The 21,328-nt window shown below is 38.9% G+C and overlaps 1 pseudogene; it reads left to right on the forward strand.

Annotated features, from left to right (window-relative positions):
• The first annotated feature begins 14,282 nt into the window (after positions 1 to 14,282).
• Positions 14,283 to 15,939, forward strand: LOC102265219 (olfactory receptor 5L1-like; annotated as a pseudogene).
• Positions 15,940 to 21,328: the final 5,389 nt, after the last annotated feature.

Consider the following 21,328-nt stretch of genomic DNA (forward strand, 5'->3'; position numbering starts at 1 on the left):
CTCTGTTTCTTTCTCTTCTTCTTTTATATAACATTGTATATCTGAAATTCCAAACTTTACTCTAGATTTTTAATTTATGCTTTTTGGTATTTGATATCAATTTTGTACCTGTATTTTCTTTATAATTTTTGTGACATTGTTCGTATTTGTTTGTTTGTTTTCTCTCTTTTTTTCTTCTTCTTCTTTTTTTTTTTTTAACATTGTATTTTTTAAAATTCCAAACTCTACTCTAGATTTTCAATTTTGCTTTCTGGTATTAGTTATCAATTTTGTACCTGTACTTTCTTTATAATTTTCATGACCTTGTTTGTTTTTGTTTGTTCGTTTTTTCTCTTTCTTTTCCTTCTTCTTTTTCTTTAACATCGTATTTTTGAAATTCCAAACTCTACTCTAGATTTTTAATTTTGCTTTCTGGTATTAGTTATCAATTTTGTACCTGTACTTTCTTTATAATTTTTGCGACCTTGTTTGTTTTTGTTTGTTCGTTTTTCTCTCTTTCTTTTCCTTCTTCTTTTCTTTAACATCGTATTTTTGAAATTCCAAACTCTACTCTAGATTTTTAATTTTTGCTTTTATGTACTTGTTACCAATTTTGTACCTTTAAGGACCCAATCTTCAGGACCCATTTTTCACTAGGGAGCGAGATTACTGGCTTGACTGCTCTCTCTCCCTTTGGACTCTCCTTTTTCTCCACCAGGTCGCCTGTGTCTCCTCCCTAACCCCTCTCTACTCTACCCAACTCTGAATTTCTGTGTGTTCCAGACGGTGGAGAACACTTAGGGAACTGATTACTGGCTGGATCTGTCTCCCTCCTTTTCATTCCCCCCTTTTATCCTTCTGGCCACCTCTGTTACCTTCCTCCTTCTTCTCTTCTCTGTATAACCCTGTGAACATCTCTGAGTGGTCCAGTTGTGGAGTGCACATAAGGAAATGACTACTGGCTAGCCCACTCTCTCCACTATTGATTCACCTCATCTCATTTGGGTCACCTCTAACTCCCTCCTCCCTCTTCTCTTCTCCATGTAACCCTGTGAACCTCTCTGAGTGACCCTCACTGTAGAGAAACTTTTCATCTTTAATGTAGATATTTTATCAATGGTGCTGTATAGAAGGAGAAGTTTTGAAACTACTGTAAAAATAAGACTGATAACCGGAAGCAGGAGACTTAAGTCCAAACTCTGACTCCAGGGAACTCCTGACTCCAAGGAACATTAATTGACAGGAGCTCATCAAATGCCTCCATACCGACACTGAAACCAAGCACCACACAAGGGCCAATAAGTTCCAGGGCAAGACATACCAAGCAAATTCTCCAGCAACAAAGGAACACAGCCCTGAGCTTCAAGATACAGGCTGCCCAAAGTCACCCCAAAACTATAAACATCTCATAACTCATTACTGGACATTTCATTGCACTCCAGAGAGAAGAAATACAGCTCCACCCACCAGAACACCGACACAAGCTTCCCTAACCAGGAAACCTTGACAAGCCGCCTGTACAAACCCACACACAGTGAGGAAACGCCACAATAAAGAGAACTCCACAAACTGCCAGAATACAGAAAGGACACCCCAAACTCAGCAATTTAAACAAGATGAAGAGACAGAGGAATACTCAGCAGATAAAGGAACAGGATAAATGCCCACCAAACCAAACAAAAGACAAAGAGATAGGGAATCTACCTGATAAAGAATTCCGAAAAATGATAGTGAAATTGATCCAAAATCTTGAAACTAAAATGGAATCACAGATAAATAGCCTGGAGACAAGGATTGAGAAGATGCAAGAAAGGTTTAACAAGGACCTAGAAGAAATAAAAAAGAGTCAATATATAATGAATAATGCAATAGATGAAATTAAAAACACTCTGGAGGCAACAAATAGTAGAATAACAGAGGCAGAAGACAGGATTAGTGAATTAGAAGATAGAATGGTAGAAATAAATGAATCAGAGAGGATAAAAGAAAAATGAATTAAAAGAAATGAGGACAATCTCAGAGACCTCCAGGACAATATTAAACGCTACAACATTCGAATCATAGGGGTTCCAGAAGAAGAAGACAAAAAGAAAGACCATGAGAAAATATTGAGGAGATAATAGTGGAAAACTTCCCTAAAATGGGGAAGGAAATAATCACCCAAGTCCAAGAAACCCAGAGAGTCCCAAACAGGATAAACCCAAGGAGAAACACCCCAAGACACATATTAATCAAATTAACAAAGATCAAACACAAAGAACAAATATTAAAAGCAGCAAGGGAAAAACAACAAATAACAAACAAGGGAATTCCCATAAGGATAACAGCTGATCTTTCAATAGAAACTCTTCAAGCCAGGAGGGAATGGCAAGACATACTTAAAATGATGAAAGAAAATAACCTACAGCCCAGATTATTGTACCCAGCAAGGATCTCATTCAAGTATGAAGGAGAAATCAAAAGCTTTTCAGACAAGCAAAAGCTGAGAGAATTCTGCACCACCAAACCAGCTCTCCAACAAATACTAAAGGATATTCTCTAGACAGGAAACACAAAAACGGTGTATAAACTCAAACCCAAAACAATAAAGTAAATGGCAACGGGATCATACTTATCAGTAATTACCTTAAACGTAAATGGGTTGAATGCCCCAACCAAAAGACAAAGACTGGCTGAATGGATACAAAAACAAGACCCCTACATATGCTGTCTACAAGAGACCCACCTCAAAACAGGGGACACATACAGACTGAAAGTGAAAGGCTGGAAAAAGATTTTTCATGCAAATAGGGACCAAAAGAAAGCAGGAGTAGCAATACTCATATCAGATAAAATAGACTTTAAAACAAAGGCTGTGAAAAGAGACAAAGAAGGACACTACATAATAATCAAAGGATCAATCCAAGAAGAAGATATAACAATTATAAATATATATGCACCCAACACGGGAGCACCACAGTACGTAAGACAAATGCTAACAAGTATGAAAGGAGAAATTAACAATAACACAATAATAGTGGGAGACTTTAATACCCCACTTACACCTATGGATAGATCAACTAAACAGAAAATTAACAAGGAAACAAAAACTTTAAACGATACAATAGACCAGTTAGACCTAATTGATATCTATAGGACATTTCATCCCAAAACAATGAATTTCACCTTTTCTCAAGCGCACATGGAACCTTCTCCAGGATAGATCACATCCTGGGCCATAAAGTTAGCCTTGGTAAATTCAAAAAAAATAGAAATCATTCCAAGCATTTTTTCTGACCACAATGCAGTAAGATTAGATCTCAATTACAGGAGAAAAACTATTAAAAATTCCAACATATGGAGGCTGAACAACACACTGCTGAATAACCAACAAATCACAGAAGAAATCAAAAAAGAAATCAAAATTTGCATAGAAACGAATGAAAATGAAAACACAACAACCCAAAACCTGTGGGACACAGTAAAAGCAGTCCTAAGGGGAAAGTTCATAGCAATACAGGCACACCTAAAAGAAACAAGAAAAAGTCAAATAAATAACCTAACTCTACACCTAAAGCAACTAGAAAAGGAAGAAATGAAGAACCCCAGGGTTAGTAGAAGGAAAGAAATCTTAAAAATTAGAGCAGAAATAAATGCAAAAGAAACAAAAGAGACCATAGCAAAAATCAACAAAACCAAAAGCTGGTTCTTTGAAAGGATAAATAAAATTGACAAACCATTAGCCAGACTCATCAAGAAACAAAGGAGAAAAATCAAATCAACAAAATTAGAAACGAAAATGGAGAGATCACAACAGACAACACAGAAATACAAAGGATCATAAGAGACTACTATCAACAATTATATGCCAATAAAATGGACAACGTGGAAGAAATGGACAAATTCTTAGAAAAGTACAACTTTCCAAAACTCGACCAGGAAGAAATAGAAAATCTTAACAGACCCATCACAAGCACAGAAATTGAAACTGTAATCAAAAATCTTCCAGCAAACAAAAGCCCAGGTCCAGACGGCTTCACAGCTGAATTCTACCAAAAATTTAGAGAAGAGCTAACACCTATCCTGCTCAAACTCTTCCAGAAAATTGCAGAGGAAGGTAAACTTCCAAACTCATTCTATGAGGCCACCATCACCCTAATACCAAAACCTGACAAAGATGCCACAAAAAATGAAAACTACAGGCCAATATCACTGATGAACATAGATGCAAAAATCCTTAACAAAATTCTAGCAAACAGAATCCAACGATACATTAAAAAGGTCATATGCCATGACCAAGTGGGCTTCATCCCAGGGATGCAAGGATTCTTCAATACCACAAATCAATCAATGTAATACACCACATTAACAAATTGAAAAATAAAAACCATATGATTATCTCAATAGATGCAGAGAAAGCCTTTGACAAAATTCAACATCCATTTATGATAAAAACTCTCCAGAAAGCAGGAATAGAAGGAAAATACCTCAACATAATAAAAGCTATATATGACAAACCCACAGCAAACATTATCCTCAATGGTGAAAAATTGAAAGCATTTCCTCTAAAGTCAGGAACAAGACAAGGGTGCCCACTTTCACCATTACTATTCAACATAGTTTTGGAAGTTTTGGCCACAGCAATCAGAGCAGAAAAAGAAATAAAAGGAATCCAAATTGGAAAAGAAGAAGTAAAACTCTCACTATTTGCAGATGACATGATCCTCTACATAGAAAACCCTAAAGATTCCACCAGAAAATTACTAGAAATAATCAATGACTATAGTAAAGTTGCAGGATATAAAATCAACACACAGAAATCCCTTGCATTCCTATACACTAATAATGAGAAAACAGAAAGAGAAATTAAGGAAACAATTCCATTCACCATTGCAATGGAAAGAATAAAATACTTAGGAATATATCTACCTAAAGAAACTAAAGACCTATATATAGAAAACTATAAAACGCTGGTGAAAGAAATCAAAGAGGACACTAATAGATGGAGAAATATACCATGTTCATGGATTGGAAGAATCAATATAGTGAAAATGAGTATACTACCCAAAGCAATTTACTGATTCAACGCAATCCCTATCAAGCTACCAACAGTATTCTTCACAGAGCTAGAACAAATAATTTCACAATTTGTATGGAAATACAAAAAACCTCGAATAGCCAAAGCGATCTTGAGAAAGAAGAATGGAACTGGAGGAATCAACCTACCTGACTTCAGGCTCTACTACAAAGCCACAGTTATCAAGACAGTATGGTACTGGCACAAAGACAGAAATATTGATCAATGGAATAAAATAGAAAGCCCAGAGATAAATCCACACACATATGGACACCTTATCTTTGACAAAGGAGGCAAGAATATACAATGGATTAAAGACAATCTCTTTAACAAGTGGTGCTGGGAAATCTGGTCAACCACTTGTAAAAGAATGAAACTGGACCACTTTCTAACACCATACACAAAAATAAACTCAAAATGGATTAATGATCTAAACGTAAGACCAGAAACTATAAAACTCCTAGAGGAGAACATAGGCAAAACACTCTCCGACATACATCACAGCAGGATCCTCTATGACCCACCTCCCAGAATATTGGAAATAAAAGCAAAAATAAACAAATGGGACCTAATTAACCTTAAAAGCTTCTGCACATCAAAGGAAACTATAAGCAAGGTGAAAAGACAGCCTTCAGAATGGGAGAAAATAATAGCAAATGAAGCAACCGACAAACAACTAATCTCAAAAATATACAAGCAACTCCTACAGCTCAACTCCAGAAAAATAAACGACCCAATAAAAAAATGGGCCAAAGAACTAAATAGACATTTCTCCAAAGAAGACATACAGATGGCTAACAAACACATGAAAAGATGCTCAACATCACTCATTATCAGAGAAATGCAAATCAAAACCACTATGAGGTACCATTTCACACCAGTCAGAATGGCTGTGATCCAAAAGTCTACAAATAATAAATGCTGGAGAGGGTGTGGAGAAAAGGGAACCCTCTTACACTGTTGGTGGGAATGCAAACTAGTACAGCCACTATGGAGAACAGTGTGGAGATTCCTTAAAAAACTGGAAATAGAACTGCCTTATGATCCAGCAATCCCACTGCTGGGCATACACACTGAGGAAACCAGAAGGGAAAGAGACACGTGTACCCCAATGTTCATCACAGCACTGTTTATAATAGCCAGGACATGGAAGCAACCTAGATGTCCATCAGCAGATGAATGGATAAGAAAGCTGTGGTACATATACACAATGGAGTATTACTCAGCCATTAAAAATACATTTGAATCAGTTCTAATGAGGTGGATGAAACTGGAGCCTATTATACAGAGTGAAGTAAGCCAGAAGGAAAAACATAAATACAGTATACTAACGCATATATATGGAATTTAGAAAGATGGTAACAATAACCCTGTGTACGAGACAGCAAAAGAGACACTGATGTATAGAACAGTCTTATGGACTCTGTGGGAGAGGGAGAGGGTGGGAAGATTTGGGAGAATGTCAATGAAACATGTAAAATATCATGTAGGAAACGAGTTGCCAGTCCAGGATCGATGCACGATGCTGGATGCTTGGGGCTGGTGCACTGGGACGGCCCAGAGGGATGGTATGGGGAGGGAGGAGGGAGGAGGGTTCGGGATGGGGAACACATGTATACCTGTGGCGGATTCATTTTGATATTTGGCAAAACTAATACAATTATGTAAAGTTTAAAAATAAAATAAAATTAGAAAAAAAAGAAATACAAGATCTTGGGACTTTCCTGGTGGTCCAGGGGCTAAGAGTCTGCACTCCCAATTCAGGGATCCTGCCTTTGATCTCTGGTCAGGGAACTAGATTCCTCGTGCTGCAACTGAAAGATTCTATGTGCTGCAACTAAGGTCTGGTGTAGTCAAATGAATAAATATTGAAAAATAGAAATACCAGGTCTTCCGATGTTCTGGTCTGGAGAATTCCATGGGGTCGCAAAGAGTTGGACACGACTGAGCAAATTTTACTTCACCTAACATTAATAGCTCACTTTTGCTTAAATAATTTGTACACTATTCTATTCAATATGTCTAGATAAGTTCTGCAATGTCTGCTTTTCAAAAGATCTAAACACTCATAATATTTGAGAGTATTAAATGTAAATGGGAATAGAATCTGTCAGAATTTGTGCTGGAATAGGAATGACACAAATATTTCAGCCAATTTCTCACAATGATCTTTCCTCAAATTTTTGAAAGTAATGCATTAACGTTAGATTACCTTCTAATTTTGCTGAAGATTAAAATTTTGGAAGTTATATCCTTTAAGGTGATTTGCTATCCAATATGGTAGTTTTCAACATGATCCCAGTTCTTCAGTTATCCAGGTATCCACACCCCTTTCTATTCTTCTGATTAATGGTGGAATCAATCTCTCCATGTTCTGAATGTAGACTACTTTGTGACTAGCTTTGACTGATATAAAAGATAGCTGAAGAGACATTGTGCCATCTTCAAGCATCTGATGGCCCTGTGGCTTTCACAAAATCTCTTGGAATTTGCATACTCTCTTAGAAAAACTGCCATGTGAATAAGCACAGCCTAGTCTATGGAGAAGGCAGTGGCATCCCACTCCAGTACTCTTGCCTGGAGAATCCCATGGAGGGAGGAGCCTGGTGGGCTGCAGTCCACGGGGTCGCTAAGAGTCGGAGACGACTGAGCTACTTCATTTTCTCTTTTCACTTTCATGCATTGGAGAAGGAGACAGCAACCACTCCAGTGTTCTTGCCTGGAGAATCCCAGGGACGGGGGAGCCTGGTGGGCTGCCGTCTCTGGGGTCGCACAGAGTCGGACACGACTGAAGCGACTTAGCAGCAGTAGCAGCAGCAGCAGCCTATTGGATGGAGAAGGCAATGGCACCCCACTCCAGGACTCTTGCCTGGAAAATCCCATGGACGGAGGAGCCTGGTAGGCTGCAATCCATGGGATCGCGAAGAGTCGGACACGACTGAGCGACTTCACTTTCACTTTTCACTTTCCTGCATTGGAGAAGGAAATGGCAACCCACTCCAGTGTTCTGGCCTGGAGAATCCCAAGGACAGGGGAGCCTGGTGGGCTTCCATCTATGGGGTCGCACAGAGTTGGACAAGACTGAAGCGATTTAGCAGCAGTAGCAGCAGCAGCAGCCTATTGGATAACGAGCAATATGCCTTACACCCCTATTCCATGAAATAGCATTTAGCAACCTCCCAACTGGAGTGTGAGGCCTTGTTAGATCACCTAGACTGCAAAGCTGATAAAATACACGTAAGTACACCAGCCAAGATCAGATGAGGGTACTGACCTTACTGACTCATGTAATAGTGATCCATGCAATAAGCAGCTGTTTTTTCTGTTTTTTTGTTTTGTTTTGTTTTGTTTTTAAGCTAGTGTTTTGGAGTAGCTTGTTATGCTGTCTTTAAAACCACTGACCTTCTTAATTTCTGATGTTACCACAAAGACCTTCTCAAGTCTTATCATATAGCGACTAAGCATATCAGCTTTTCTTAAATGCAACTTGATTAAAATGTGCACTTAAAAAGTTTAGGCAATTTAACTTGTTGGTGTCATTGAATCTTTTGATACAATACTTTAATAAAATTATAGTATCTTATTTGTATAAATATAGTTCATCAAAAACTTACAATGTCATAATTTTATTATACATTTTATTAAAATGATCATTAGATAGGATTCAATTATAAGTTTATATTTAAATTGCTTAAAAAAATACCTGCCCTGCCTTTAAGACTTAGATAAATAGATAAGCAGAGAGTTCCTCTGAGTGTTTTGCCCAGATGATATAAAATATCACTGCCCATGCTGTTCTTTACAGATGTCTTTTTATTCTTCTTGTAATGGAACTCTCTGGGACCCTCAGGAGATGAATTTTAAAACTGCAAAACTAATACAATTACTTTAAAAATAAAATAAAAATTAAAAAAAAAAAAAATAAAACTAGCAATACTTTCAGGGTATATGAAGAATGACAACAAAAATAGATACTAAATAGATATATTATAATCATCAATCCACTAATATCTAATTTCAAAACATCACTGTATAGTCTAAAATGCCTGTGTAAAGTCCTTATTTTTTGAGGAAAAAAAAAAAAGATATATAAACCAGAGAGAAACAAGATGTCATGTCAAGGGTTGGAAAAATCTTGATTAACTGATGCTTAGGTCAAAAGCTTTCTCAATCTCCTTTATACTTTAATAAAACTTTATTACACACACACACAAAAAAAAGATAATGTCAGGCTTTCTGGAAAGCAGTACTTCACAGCACTCTTATGTTTTAAGTTTTGGGAGTTTGTTTTTGCTTTTCTAATTGGGATAATTCACTGGGTAATACATGAATGAATAAGAGGAATCCTTGTTTCTGAAAAATGAAATTGCATGGAATTCTTGAATGTTTGGTATATTCAAGGGCACACACAACAGACTCTCCTTTGAGCACTGTTGGTTGAAGGAGAGGTTATGCAGTCAGATAAGAAGTGACTTGGGAGAGATCTTTCAGGCAGACCCATTAAACGGTCTCTGCGTTGAGCAGGGAGCACGGTTTCCAGCACCGTCAGTGGCTCTGCTCTTCCTAACACAGGGCCAGATGGCAAAAACCAAAAAGCAGCATAAAGCTCATTCTATCAATGATTCCATTTATGACTTTGTGCAAGTTACAGCTGCCAGTGTCTAAGTCATCTTAGATGCTGCATAGCAGTAATCATCTCACTTATTTTCATAGCTATAATCATCTCACTTATTTTTATAAAGATGAAAGGTGTGCGTGGTTGCATTCAGAAGAGTACACAGCACATACAAAGTGATCAGCAAATGTGAGCAATTGCTATTGTTCTCAGCAAAGGTGGATCATTATTTCCACCCCTTTCTGGTATTTGGCAGAATGCTATTGTGACTTCAAACCCTATGTCCTCAAGAAAGGAGCTCTAAGTGTAAGACTGGCACAGTTTATAAGACTTATCCACATATTTCATAATGGCAACATAATCCCTGGTTTCAGAGGGCAATGTTTGAATGCAGCAAAAAATGCTCTGCAGTTCATCATGACATCTGAAAGGAATTGTGTTGAACTGTAATAACATGTACCAACTTGGGGCTTTCCAGGTGGCTCAGTGGGTAAAGAATCCACCTGCAATTCAGGAGACACAGGTTCAATCCCTGGGTCAGGAAGATCCCCTGGAGGGAGAGCATGGCAACTCACTCCTGTATTATTGCCTGGAGAATCCCATGGACATAGGAGCCTGGTGGGCTATGGTCCATAGAGTCACAAAGAGTCAGACATGACTGAAGAGACTTGGTACGTGAACCAGCTTTAAATAGCTTTTTCCATCTGACTGCATCTCATACAACTCCTTAATTATTTGAGTCCCAAGATGATGTTGCTTGCTCTCAAGATGAAGTTGTTTGCTTGATGTCTTGTTGGTGTCCCACAGAGATCAATAATTGGTTTGGAAGCTTAAGAAATATGAGCTCCAAGGATACACACACATAAAAATGTAAAGCATGTAACATTTTCCCTCATAGCATCTTCACAAACAGGAAGCAAGGCCTATCTCACAGGTTGGTTGGACTACACTCTGTTTTGGGGGAAATGGACTGAACTGTATTTCCTGAGGTGTGGAAGCTTGTTTATTTGTTTGTCTTCTCATAAGGGTAGTATAGTTAGCCATGTATGAGAGGTGGAACAATTGTAAAAGAGGGTAGTGACAGTAGACATTTTTAAAAGTCTGTAGTTAGCCTGTATTTATAGAGTATTTTAAGAAATGCCCAAATTTTGAGCACTCCTTTTTGAAAGTATTTTCACTTTTTGTCCTGAGAAACAATCTCGACAGGAAATGGGAACAACTCCATCTGCAGAGCCGAATTTGAAACAGCTGTCAGTTTAAGAGGGAAAGAGTGTGAGCCAACAGGGAGGAATGCTCAGATTCCTCCCCTTCCCTCCTCCTCCCCCCTCACTTTAACTCCATCCATGGAACCTGGGAAAGACAGCAGGGAGAGTCTCCTGACAGTCACTCTGAGGCTGGGAGTAGGTGCTGAGGGGTCCTCGGAACTGTTCCAGGAGGAACACAGACATGTGAACCACCTCTGGATCAGACAGGAAAGGGATTACTTTGTCCTTGTGCCAAAGGGATTTGTAGATGTCTCTCTATAGCAATTTTCTCACATTTGATACTATTGACATTTTGGCCCAAATTGTATTTTGGTCTTTTCATGTGTTGTGGGTGTGTGTGGAGGATGGGGGTGGGGAGGGAGATGCTGTTCTGTACCTTGTAGACTATTTAGCAGCATCTCGTCTGTCCAGGGGGCTTCCCTGATGGCTCCGAGGGTAAAGAATCTGTCTGTGATGCAAGAGACCCAGGTTCAATCTCTGGGTCAGGAAACTCCCCTGGAGACAAGAATGGCTAGCCACTCCAGTATTCTTGTCTGGAGAATTCCATGGACAGAGGAGCCTGTCAGGCTTACAGTCCCTGGGGGTCTCAGTCAGAAACAGCTGAGTGACCAACCCTTTCACTTTCACTGGTCGGTCCACTAGATGTCAGTAGCAACCCTCCTGATTGTGACAATCAACAGTATCTTCAGATATTGCTAAACATCCTGTGGGGTTATAATCGCTCCTGGTTAAGAACCACTTCTCTCTATAAGTAATCAGTAGCCTGATTTTTCTTTAAAAACTGGAAAAGGTTTTATACAATTATGTACTACTTTGAAATCAGAAAAAGACAAAGTCACTTGTACTGGCCATTGAGGAAAGAAAACCATATCCTCAGAATAATTATGTCTTCAAACCACAATATTTTAATTCACATGTCCTTTACCTCTTCAAGGGCTTCCCTTGTGGCTCAGCTGGTAAAGAATCAGCCTGAAATGTGGGAGGCCTGGCTTCAATCCCTGGGTTGGGAAGATCCCCTGGAGAAGGGAAAGGCTACCCACTCCAGTGTTCTGGCCTGGAGAATTCCATGGACTTTATAGTCCATGGGGTCGCAAAGAGTCAGATGCGACTGAGTTACTTTCACTTCATTCACTTACCTCTTTGAGTGGCTCGAGGGTAAAGAATCTGCCTGGAGGATACACCTGAGACGTTCTGTACCTGGGTTGGGGAGATACCCTGAAGGAGGAAATGGCAACCCACTCGGTATTCTTGTCTGAGAAATCTCATGGATGTAGTGGCTTAGCAGGCTACAGTCCCTAGAGTTGTAAATAGCTGGACACAACTGAACACACACGCACACATTAACCTTTCTGAAGTTATTTGAAGAATGTGGAAAATACCAGATGTGTTGGGATTTAGTCCAGATTTTTTACCCCCTGAAAATAACCAACTGGTGCCTCCAAATCATTTTATTGTTACTAAGGGTGAGTAGAGAAAATACCCTTCATTGGCATTTTCAATATGTCAAAAGCTTTGAATATATATCTCCTTTATTTAAAAAAACACAGCCCTTAAACCTTTTATGTTTTGTGAGAATTCAGGCAAGATTCTTTTCTAAAGTTTCTTTTTAAAGTTATCAGAATAAAATACTTATATTTAATGGATGTTGTGAAGATCAGATATACAATGCAGCTTATGTATGCATGTATAATATTCTGTGTGTGCGACCTGATTTACTACGTTTTTACTTGCCATCTTATCATAATCATTTTTAGATCATTAAAACTTCATTTATGGCAAAGCCACTACAATATTGTAAAGTAATTAACCTCCAATTAAATAAATTTAGATTTTAAAAAAAGCAAACTTCTTCAAAGAGCTGTGATTTTCTATATGTATGCAGTGTATCTTTGAACTTTTTTCCTGTTGCTCGACACTTTATTTCTAAATTTTGCTTTCATAAATGATGGTGCAATGCAGCAGCAAGCATTTCTGTTAATTACATGTTCACATCATTGTTTAGCTCTTCAAATAGAGCTAAAACAGAGGATATATTTGTCAAATAGGTCTTCATAAGGCTTGAGAGTCACAGTTACAGAATGTTAGATTTTGAATATCAGTTCCCTGAAGAATGACAGACAGTGTGTGCCATAATTAACAAAATCACTATGCAAATTTTATAGGAAAATATACTAATATAGATTATAAAATCTGCTTTCCCAACTAAACCATATTTAAATAAATGAACATTTGTCAATTAGCAATCTTAAATAAGCATACTTCATATATTTCATTATAAAAGATTTTCTAAAAAATTATCCACTGAATCCCAATACTTTGAGAAATGATTAAATAGTAAGTCAGTAAAAAGGTATTGGAATATTTTTAATAACCATTTTATTGACCTAGAGTTAATTTTCAACACTGTGTTCCTTTCAGGTCTACAGTAAATGATTCAGATATATCTATATCTATGTAACTGTATCTATTCTGTATAAATATAGATATATCATATTCTTTTTCAGAGTCTTCTCCATTATAAATTATTATAAGATATGGAATATTGTCCCCTTTGCAGTCCTTGTTATTTATTTTATATATAGTGAGTGAAATTCGCTCAGTAGTGTCCGACTCTTTGCTACCCCTTGGACTATACAGTCCATGGAATTCTCCAGCCCAGTATACTGGAGTGGGTAGCCATTCCCTTCTCCAGGGATCTTCGCAACCCAGGGACCGAACCCAGGTCTCCCACATTGCAGGCAGGTTCTCTACCAAATAAGCCACCAGGGAAACCCTTATATATAGTGCTGTGTATATATTAATTTAATAAAAAATGGATAATTAAATAATATTTGATATCTTTCTGATGATTCAGTTCTAAGCCCCGAATTGTATATAACTAGTTTAAGGAAGGGATAAGGCAATGGCACCCCACTCCAGTACTCTTGCCTGGAAAATCCCATGGATGGAGGAACCTGGTGGGCTGCAGTCCATGGGGTCTTTCGGACACGACTGTGATCTTTCACTTTTCAATGCATTGGAGATGGACCCACTCCAGTGTTCTTTGGTGAATCCCAGGGCGGGGAGCCTGGTGGGCTGCGTTTTTTCCTAAACACGACAAGCGACTTAGCAACAGTAGCAGCAGCAGTTTAAGGAATCATACAGGCTCATATGGATGCAAGCCTTTCCTGTGATCTGTGAAGTAAACTATGGACTCGATGTATTTAGTGATGCAATTTCTGAGCTTTTCCTAAACTTCCCCAAAGCAATGCCTTATTTCTTTGCTATAAAATATATCCTATATATTGTCATGTCTCTTTTAGGAGAATGCTTCTGCGGCTGCTAAGTCGCTTCAGTCGTGTCCGACTAGGTGCGACCCCATAGACAGCAGCCCACCAGGCTCCCGGGTCCCTGTAATTCTCCAGCAAGAACATTGGACTGGGTTGCCATTTCCTTCTCCAATGCATGAAAGTGAAAAGTGAAAGTGAAGCCACTCAGTCATGTCCAACTCTTAGAGACTCCATGGACTGCAGCTTACCAGGCTCTTCTCCATCCATGGGATTTTCCAGGCAAAAATACTGGAGTGGGTTGCCATTGCCTTCTCCCCTTTTAGGAGACAGTCAAAACTAAATTGGGGATGAACTCATGGAGAATAACTATTAATATTTTTCTGCAACCATGGTAAAGGGAGGACATGGACAAGGAAAACTGCACTGCTGTGACAGACTTCATCCTCCTTGGATTCTCAGATGCCCCTGAGCCCCTCAGAGTCTTCCTCTTCCTGCTGTTTCTTTCCATCTTAGAGTCACAGTTTGGGGAAACCTGGGCATGATTGGTCTCATTCAGGTCAGCTCTGGACTCCACACCCCCATGTACTTTTTCCTCAGCCACTTGTCCTTTGTGGATTTCTGTTACTCCACGACCAACATGCCGAAGATGCTAGCTAACATCTTAAATGAAGACAGCCATTTCCTTCCTGGAATGCACTGTGCAATTCTACCTGTTTTGCACATTTGGGATAACTGAGGTCATTCTGCTGGCAGTGATGGCCTATGACTGCTTTGTGGCCATCTGTGACCCACTGCTGTACATGGTCACCATGTCCCGAAATCTCTGCATGGAGTTGGTGTCTTGTTGCTATCTCAATGCTACTGTATGTTCTGTTATTCACTTGTGTTTAGCTCTTCAGATCCCATCCTACAGATCAAATGTGATCAACCACTTCTTTTGTGATCTTCCCCCTGTCTTGTCTCTTGCTTGCTCTGATGTCACCAGGAATCAGTTGGTGCTATACATTGTGGCTGCTTTCAATGAGGTTATCACCATTGTGGTCATCCTCACATCCTACTTGTTTATTCTCATCATCATCCTGAGGATGCGCTCTGCAGACAAAAGATGCAAAGCTTTTCCACCTGTGCTTCCCACCTCACTGCCATCATCGTCTTTCACAGAACAGTCCTTTTCATTTATTGCCGGTGCCAATCTGGCAACAGCATGGCACATTGACAAAGTGGCCACAGTGTTCTACACTGTAGTGATCCCCATGCTGAACCCCCTGGTCTATAGTCTGAGGAACAAGGATGTGAAAGAAGTGCTCAGAAAAGTGGTGAGCTCCAAAATATTATCCTAGAGAATATTTTCCTAGCAGGACTCAGGGTTAGAAATTGGAGGCTGATGAAAGGGTAATGATGCGTTTCAGTGTTGGAGTGAAAAGAGCAGTCAAGATGTGAATAGCTATGAGTGAGTCTTTTTAATTCTCTTATCTTTGTGCCTTTTCAATTTACAAGTTTAGGATTGATTGAGAATATTTCAAAATGTGCAGCCTACTTCTTTGCTTTGATGCTATATGAAATGTTTTAAATTGGACAGTGTACTGGACTGTTAAAACACACAAATTTAATTTTCTCTTAGACTTTCATGAGTTTAATGGACTAAGTATCACATTTTATTTTAACATCCATTATGGGGACTATGATTCATTTCATAATTGAACACCTGTTATTTTACAATAAGGAACACATCTTTGTCAGTTTTTACAGAGAATAAGATTCCATATGTGTATATAAATATAAATATATATATTCTCTTCATTGTTTTGTTCTTACTTCCTTTATTATTTTTTGTTTTTGTCGTTGCAGTGTCCAGTGGTTTTGGGGTTTCATATATTATCACATCTGAATAATAGAGATATTGATAATAATTACATTACAGAAATTTCAGGGAAATTAAATTACATGTCAAGTGAAAAGTGAAATATAACACATAGTTCAGTTCAGTTCAGTGTCTCTTTCATGCATTCAGAAGGAAATGGCAACCCACTCCAGTATTCTTGCCTGGATAATCCTAGGGACATGAGCCTGGTGCAGCATGCCAGGCTTAGGAATATCCCTAACACATAATTGGTTGTCTCTTTATATATGTGTATGTGTGTGTGTGTGTGTGCATAGATGTATATTGTCTATTGCACTTGACAGTATTGTGCTTTGCAGATACTGCATTTTTACAGATTGAAGATTTGTGGCCACCCTGCATCAAGCAAGTCTATTAGCACTGTTTTTCCAGCAACATTTGCTCACTCATATCTCTGTCACATGTCACATTTTGGTAATTCTGGCAATATTTTAAACTTTTTCATTATTGTGTAAGTTATAGTGATCTGCCATCTCTGATGTTACTATTGAAAAAGATTATAACTCACTGAAGGTTTAGATGGTGTTAGCATTTTAAACTATTTTTCAACTAGAATATGTATATTTTTTAGTTTTTATTGATTTGCAAAAAGGTTTTAAATTATTTTATTTTATTTGGCTGTGCTGGGTCTTCTCTGTGGCATGTGGACTTCTCTAGTTGCAGTGTTTGGGTTTAGTTCCCTGTGGCATGTGGTATCTTAGTTGCCCCCAAGGGATCAGGCACAGGTCCCCTGAAAAGGACAGTGGATTCTTAACCACTGGACCACTAGGGAAGTCCCAATATATGTACATTTCTTAGACATAATATTTCAGTGTACATACTTAGACATATGCACACTGAAAATGTGTTTGACCTGCTTTATTAATGATATTTGCCTTATTGGAAAGAGAAAGTGAAATCGCTCAGTCGTGTCCAACTCTTTGTGGCCCCATGGACTGTAGCCTGCCAGACTCCTCCATCTATGGGGTTTTCCAGGCAAGAATACTGGAGTGGGTAGCTGTTTTCTTCTGCAGGGCATCTTCCTGACCCAGGGATCGAACCAGGGTCTCCTGCACTGCAGGCAGACTCGTTACTGTCTGAGCCACCAGGGAAGCCTAATTTGCCTTATCACAATAAAGTGAATATACCAAACCTATAATATCTCCCAGCCATGTCTGTATGCTTATAAATGTATATACCTACATATTATGTAGATATATTAATATATTATATATGTGTATGTATTGGTTGGTTGTTGTTTAGTCACTAAGTTAGGTTCGGATCTTTTGGGACCCCATGGACTATAGACCATCAGGTACCTCTATGTATGCAATTATTTAATAACCATTGTTATGAATAGCAGCATTGCTGACTTTTGCCTCTTTTCTCACTTTTAATTACTTTCTTCTGGATTACTTTAAAAATATGCATTAAATGCTTACTGTGACTCATAGGTGGACTTCTAACCTCTGTGTACATTTTTTTTCTGTGTCTTGATGAAATGACCTTTGTTCATCTTTCCTTTTTATGTTTAAACTTCATTTCTTCCTTCAACCTTGGCTCTTATGTGTCACTGATACTTTATTTGTGCTTCCATTATGATTTATGTAAATTTCTACATTAAATTCACTTGCTCAATGAAGCATCTCTCTGTGTGTCTATACTAACGTTAGAAAGCACTACACTGGAGTTTATGAAAACCAGAATAGGCAATTTGACTCCCATTTTTTAATTTGACAAGTAACACAAACTTCTTAATTTCTCAGTTTCCTCAAGTTTGAACAATGGTTATTACTGTTAACCTCTCAACATTATACCGAGATTACATTTTGACAACATGTAGGTACTCACTGGCACTAGGAAGATACTTTATGTGTGTTTCAGTGAAATCTTTGAGGCCTGGAACTATTTATTCTTTTCCCTCTCACTATCACTTACCTCATGCGAAGAGTTGACTCATTGGAAAAGACTGTGATGCTGGGAGGGATTGGGGGCAAGAGGAGAAGGGGACGACAGAGGATGAGATGGCTGGATGGCATCACTGACTCGATGGACGTGAGTCTGAGTGAACTCCGGGAGTTGGTGATGGACAGGGAGGCCTGGCGTGCTGGATTCATGGGTTCGAAAAGAATAGGACATGACTGAGCGACTGATCTGATCTGATCACTTACGTATTATAAGTTATCTTTATTTTTATTAGAGTTAGATGAATAAAAACTGGTATATAAACTGTATGTATGTTGAGCTTAATATTAGAACTTAAAGTACTATGTTGACTTTTAAGGTTGTAAATTGGTTCAAAATTGTTCCATGTTGAATATGTTGTACATGGTGTGTTATATGAGGCAGGTCCACTTAGGAAAAGAAATCCCTAGTGAGGCTGAATACATGGGATGTTAGATTTTGGAAGCCTGGAGAGATGAAGAATGTGTTCATTTAATGGTATTTTATTTATTTAATTATTTTGGTTGTGTTGGGTCTTCGTTGCTTCATGCAGGCCTTTCTAGTTGCAGTCTGTGGACTTCTCTTGTTGCAGCACATAGGCTGTCTCGTCACAGTGTGTGGGCTTAGTTGCCCCGTGGCATATGAGATCTTAGCTCCCTGCCCAGGGATCGAACCTGTGGCCCCTGCATTGGAGGTGTGTTCTTAACCACTGGATCACCAGGGCAGTCTCTGATTTAATGATTATTAACTTCAGGAAGAAATTATCATTCTTTATGTGTGCAGACAACAGGGAAGAAGTATTCTTGCCAGAATCTCAGAGGTTGGAGGACGTGCTCTGCTCATCTGATGTGAAGTTCATGAGGAAGAGACAGAGCTCTAAGGGTGTCTACACGTTTCAGCCTCTAGGCACAGGCCCCGTTGATCTTTGGTCCCTGGGACAAGCCAGACTGCTGCTTTTGCTTCTGAGTAGAGTATGGTGAGAAACTGGAAAAGAAACTGAAAAGCAAGAAGACATTTCTTTCTTTTCTCCTTCCCATTTCCTTTGAACTTTTCCTCCTTTTCTTCTCCCTCCCATTTCTCTTTTTTTCTGCCTTTGGCGGAACTTAAAGATAATCCTTTTTGAGGGCTCCAAAATCCCTGCAGATGGTGATTGCAGCCATGAAATTTAAAGACATTTACTCCTTAGAAGGAAAGTTATGACCAACCTGGACAGCATATTAAAAAACAGAGACATTACTTTGTCAACAAAGGTCCGTCTAGTCAAGGCTGTGGTTTTTCCAGTAGTCATGTATGGATGTGAGAGTTGGACTGTGAAGAAAGCTGAGCACTGAAGAATTGATGCTTTTGAACTGTGGTGTTGGAGAAGACTCTTGATAGTCCCTTGGACTGCAAGGAGGTCCAACCAGTCCATTCTAAAGGAGATCAGTCCTGGGTGTTCATTGGAAGGACTGATGTTGAAGCTGAAACTGCAACACTTTGTCCACCTCATGCGAAGAGCTGACTCATTTGAAAAGACCCTAATGTTTGTGAAGGTTGAAGGCAGGAAGAGAAGGGGATGACGGAGGATGAGATGGTTGGATGGCATCACCGACACAATGGACATGGGTTTTGGTGGACTCCAGGAGCTGGTGATGAACAGGGAGGCCTGGCGTGCTGCGGTTCATGGGGTTGCAGAGTTGGACACAACTGAGCAACTGAACTGAACTGAACTGAAAGATAAGCCAGTTAACAAGTGTATCTGGGGATTCAGGTTTCAACTCCCAGCAGCAATATCATGACCCAAAGAATCGAAGAGTGGACATGAAAATATGACGAAAGGCTACAAACATGACTTTTTAGGGATTGCAGTACACAATGCCGAGTTTCTTTTTCTAATCTGTTTTAATTTCACTTAGTGTGTGTGTGTGTGTGCTCAGTCGCTCATATATGTCCCACTCTTTGTGACCACATGGACTGTAGCCTGCCAGGCTCCTCTGTCCTTGGACCTTTCAGGTAACAATACTGCAGTGGGTTGCCATTTCCTCCTCCAGAGGATGTTCCTGACCCAGGGACCAAACTCACATCTCTTGCATTGGCAGGCAGATTCTTTACCACTGTGCCAGCTGGGAAGCTCCACTTACAGTATAAATCTCTCTGTCACTGAATATTCAAGTACTCCTCAAGTCTCTTATCTTCATTTTATGATTTTAATTATAGATACTTTGTACTTTATTCTTTGTAATATTTGTAAACCAAAAATGACAGGGTGTGGTGGTCATCTTTTAAGATCTAAAAATTCCATGGTTCCATATTGTACAATAAATGTCATAATTTCCTTATAATTTCTAAAGTAAGAATTGTTATATTTTCTTTGATTACTTTGCTTTGTTGTTCTTCTTGTTGTTGTTATTGCTTTTGTTTTTTAGGCCATGCTAACAAGGCATAGAGGCAATGGAACCCCACTCCAGTACTCTTGCCTGGAAAATCCCATGGATGGAGGAGCCTGGTGGGCTGCAGTCCATGGGGTTGCTAAGAGTCGGACACGACTGAGCGACTTCACTTTCTTTCACAAGGCATACAGGATCTCAGTTCCTGGACCAGGGTTGGAAACTGTACCCCCCTGCAGTGGAAGCTCAGAGTCTCCTTGGTTGATTTTAGACTTAGTAACTAAATGAAGTTTTCCTAGGCAACTTGTTCCAAAAGGAATTTTAGCCATCAAAAATAAATATTCTTCAAATCTGGTGACTTTGTTGATCAGATAGAATGGAAAGAATGATTCAGAATTGTGGAAGGGTAAAAGAAATATATAAATCACGGGACCATGGAAATATAGATAAAGCATTCAACTTTATTTTTTTATACCTTGTGTTAAATAAAATGATATGATCAAAGTACTCAGATCAGCAAGAAAAAGTGTATAAAGAAACACTTCTCGCTAATAATATGTAAGTGAAAGTGAAGTCTCTCAGTCCTGTCTGACTCTTTGCGACCCCATGGACTGTAGCCTACCAGGCTCCTCCACCCATGGGATTTTCAAGGCCAGAATACTGGAGTGGGTTGCCATTTTCTTCTCCTGGGGACCTTCCCAACCCAGGGATCGAACCCTGGTCTTCCAAGTTGTAGGCAGACACTTTTACTATCCGAGCCACCAGGGAAGTCAATAAGATAAAATAAGACTTCAGAAAACATCCTCACATGGTTATTTACTATGTGAACCTAAAAACTAGAAGCAAAGGAGAAAAACAACAGCAAGAGAAATTTATTTATTTATTTTTTTAAATTTTTATTTAATTTTTAAACTTTACATAATTTTATTAGTTTTGGCAAATATCAAAATGAATC

The sequence above is a fragment of the Bos mutus genome, chromosome 24 (genome assembly GCF_027580195.1).
Source record: "Bos mutus isolate GX-2022 chromosome 24, NWIPB_WYAK_1.1, whole genome shotgun sequence".
Lineage (NCBI taxonomy): Eukaryota > Metazoa > Chordata > Mammalia > Artiodactyla > Bovidae > Bos > Bos mutus.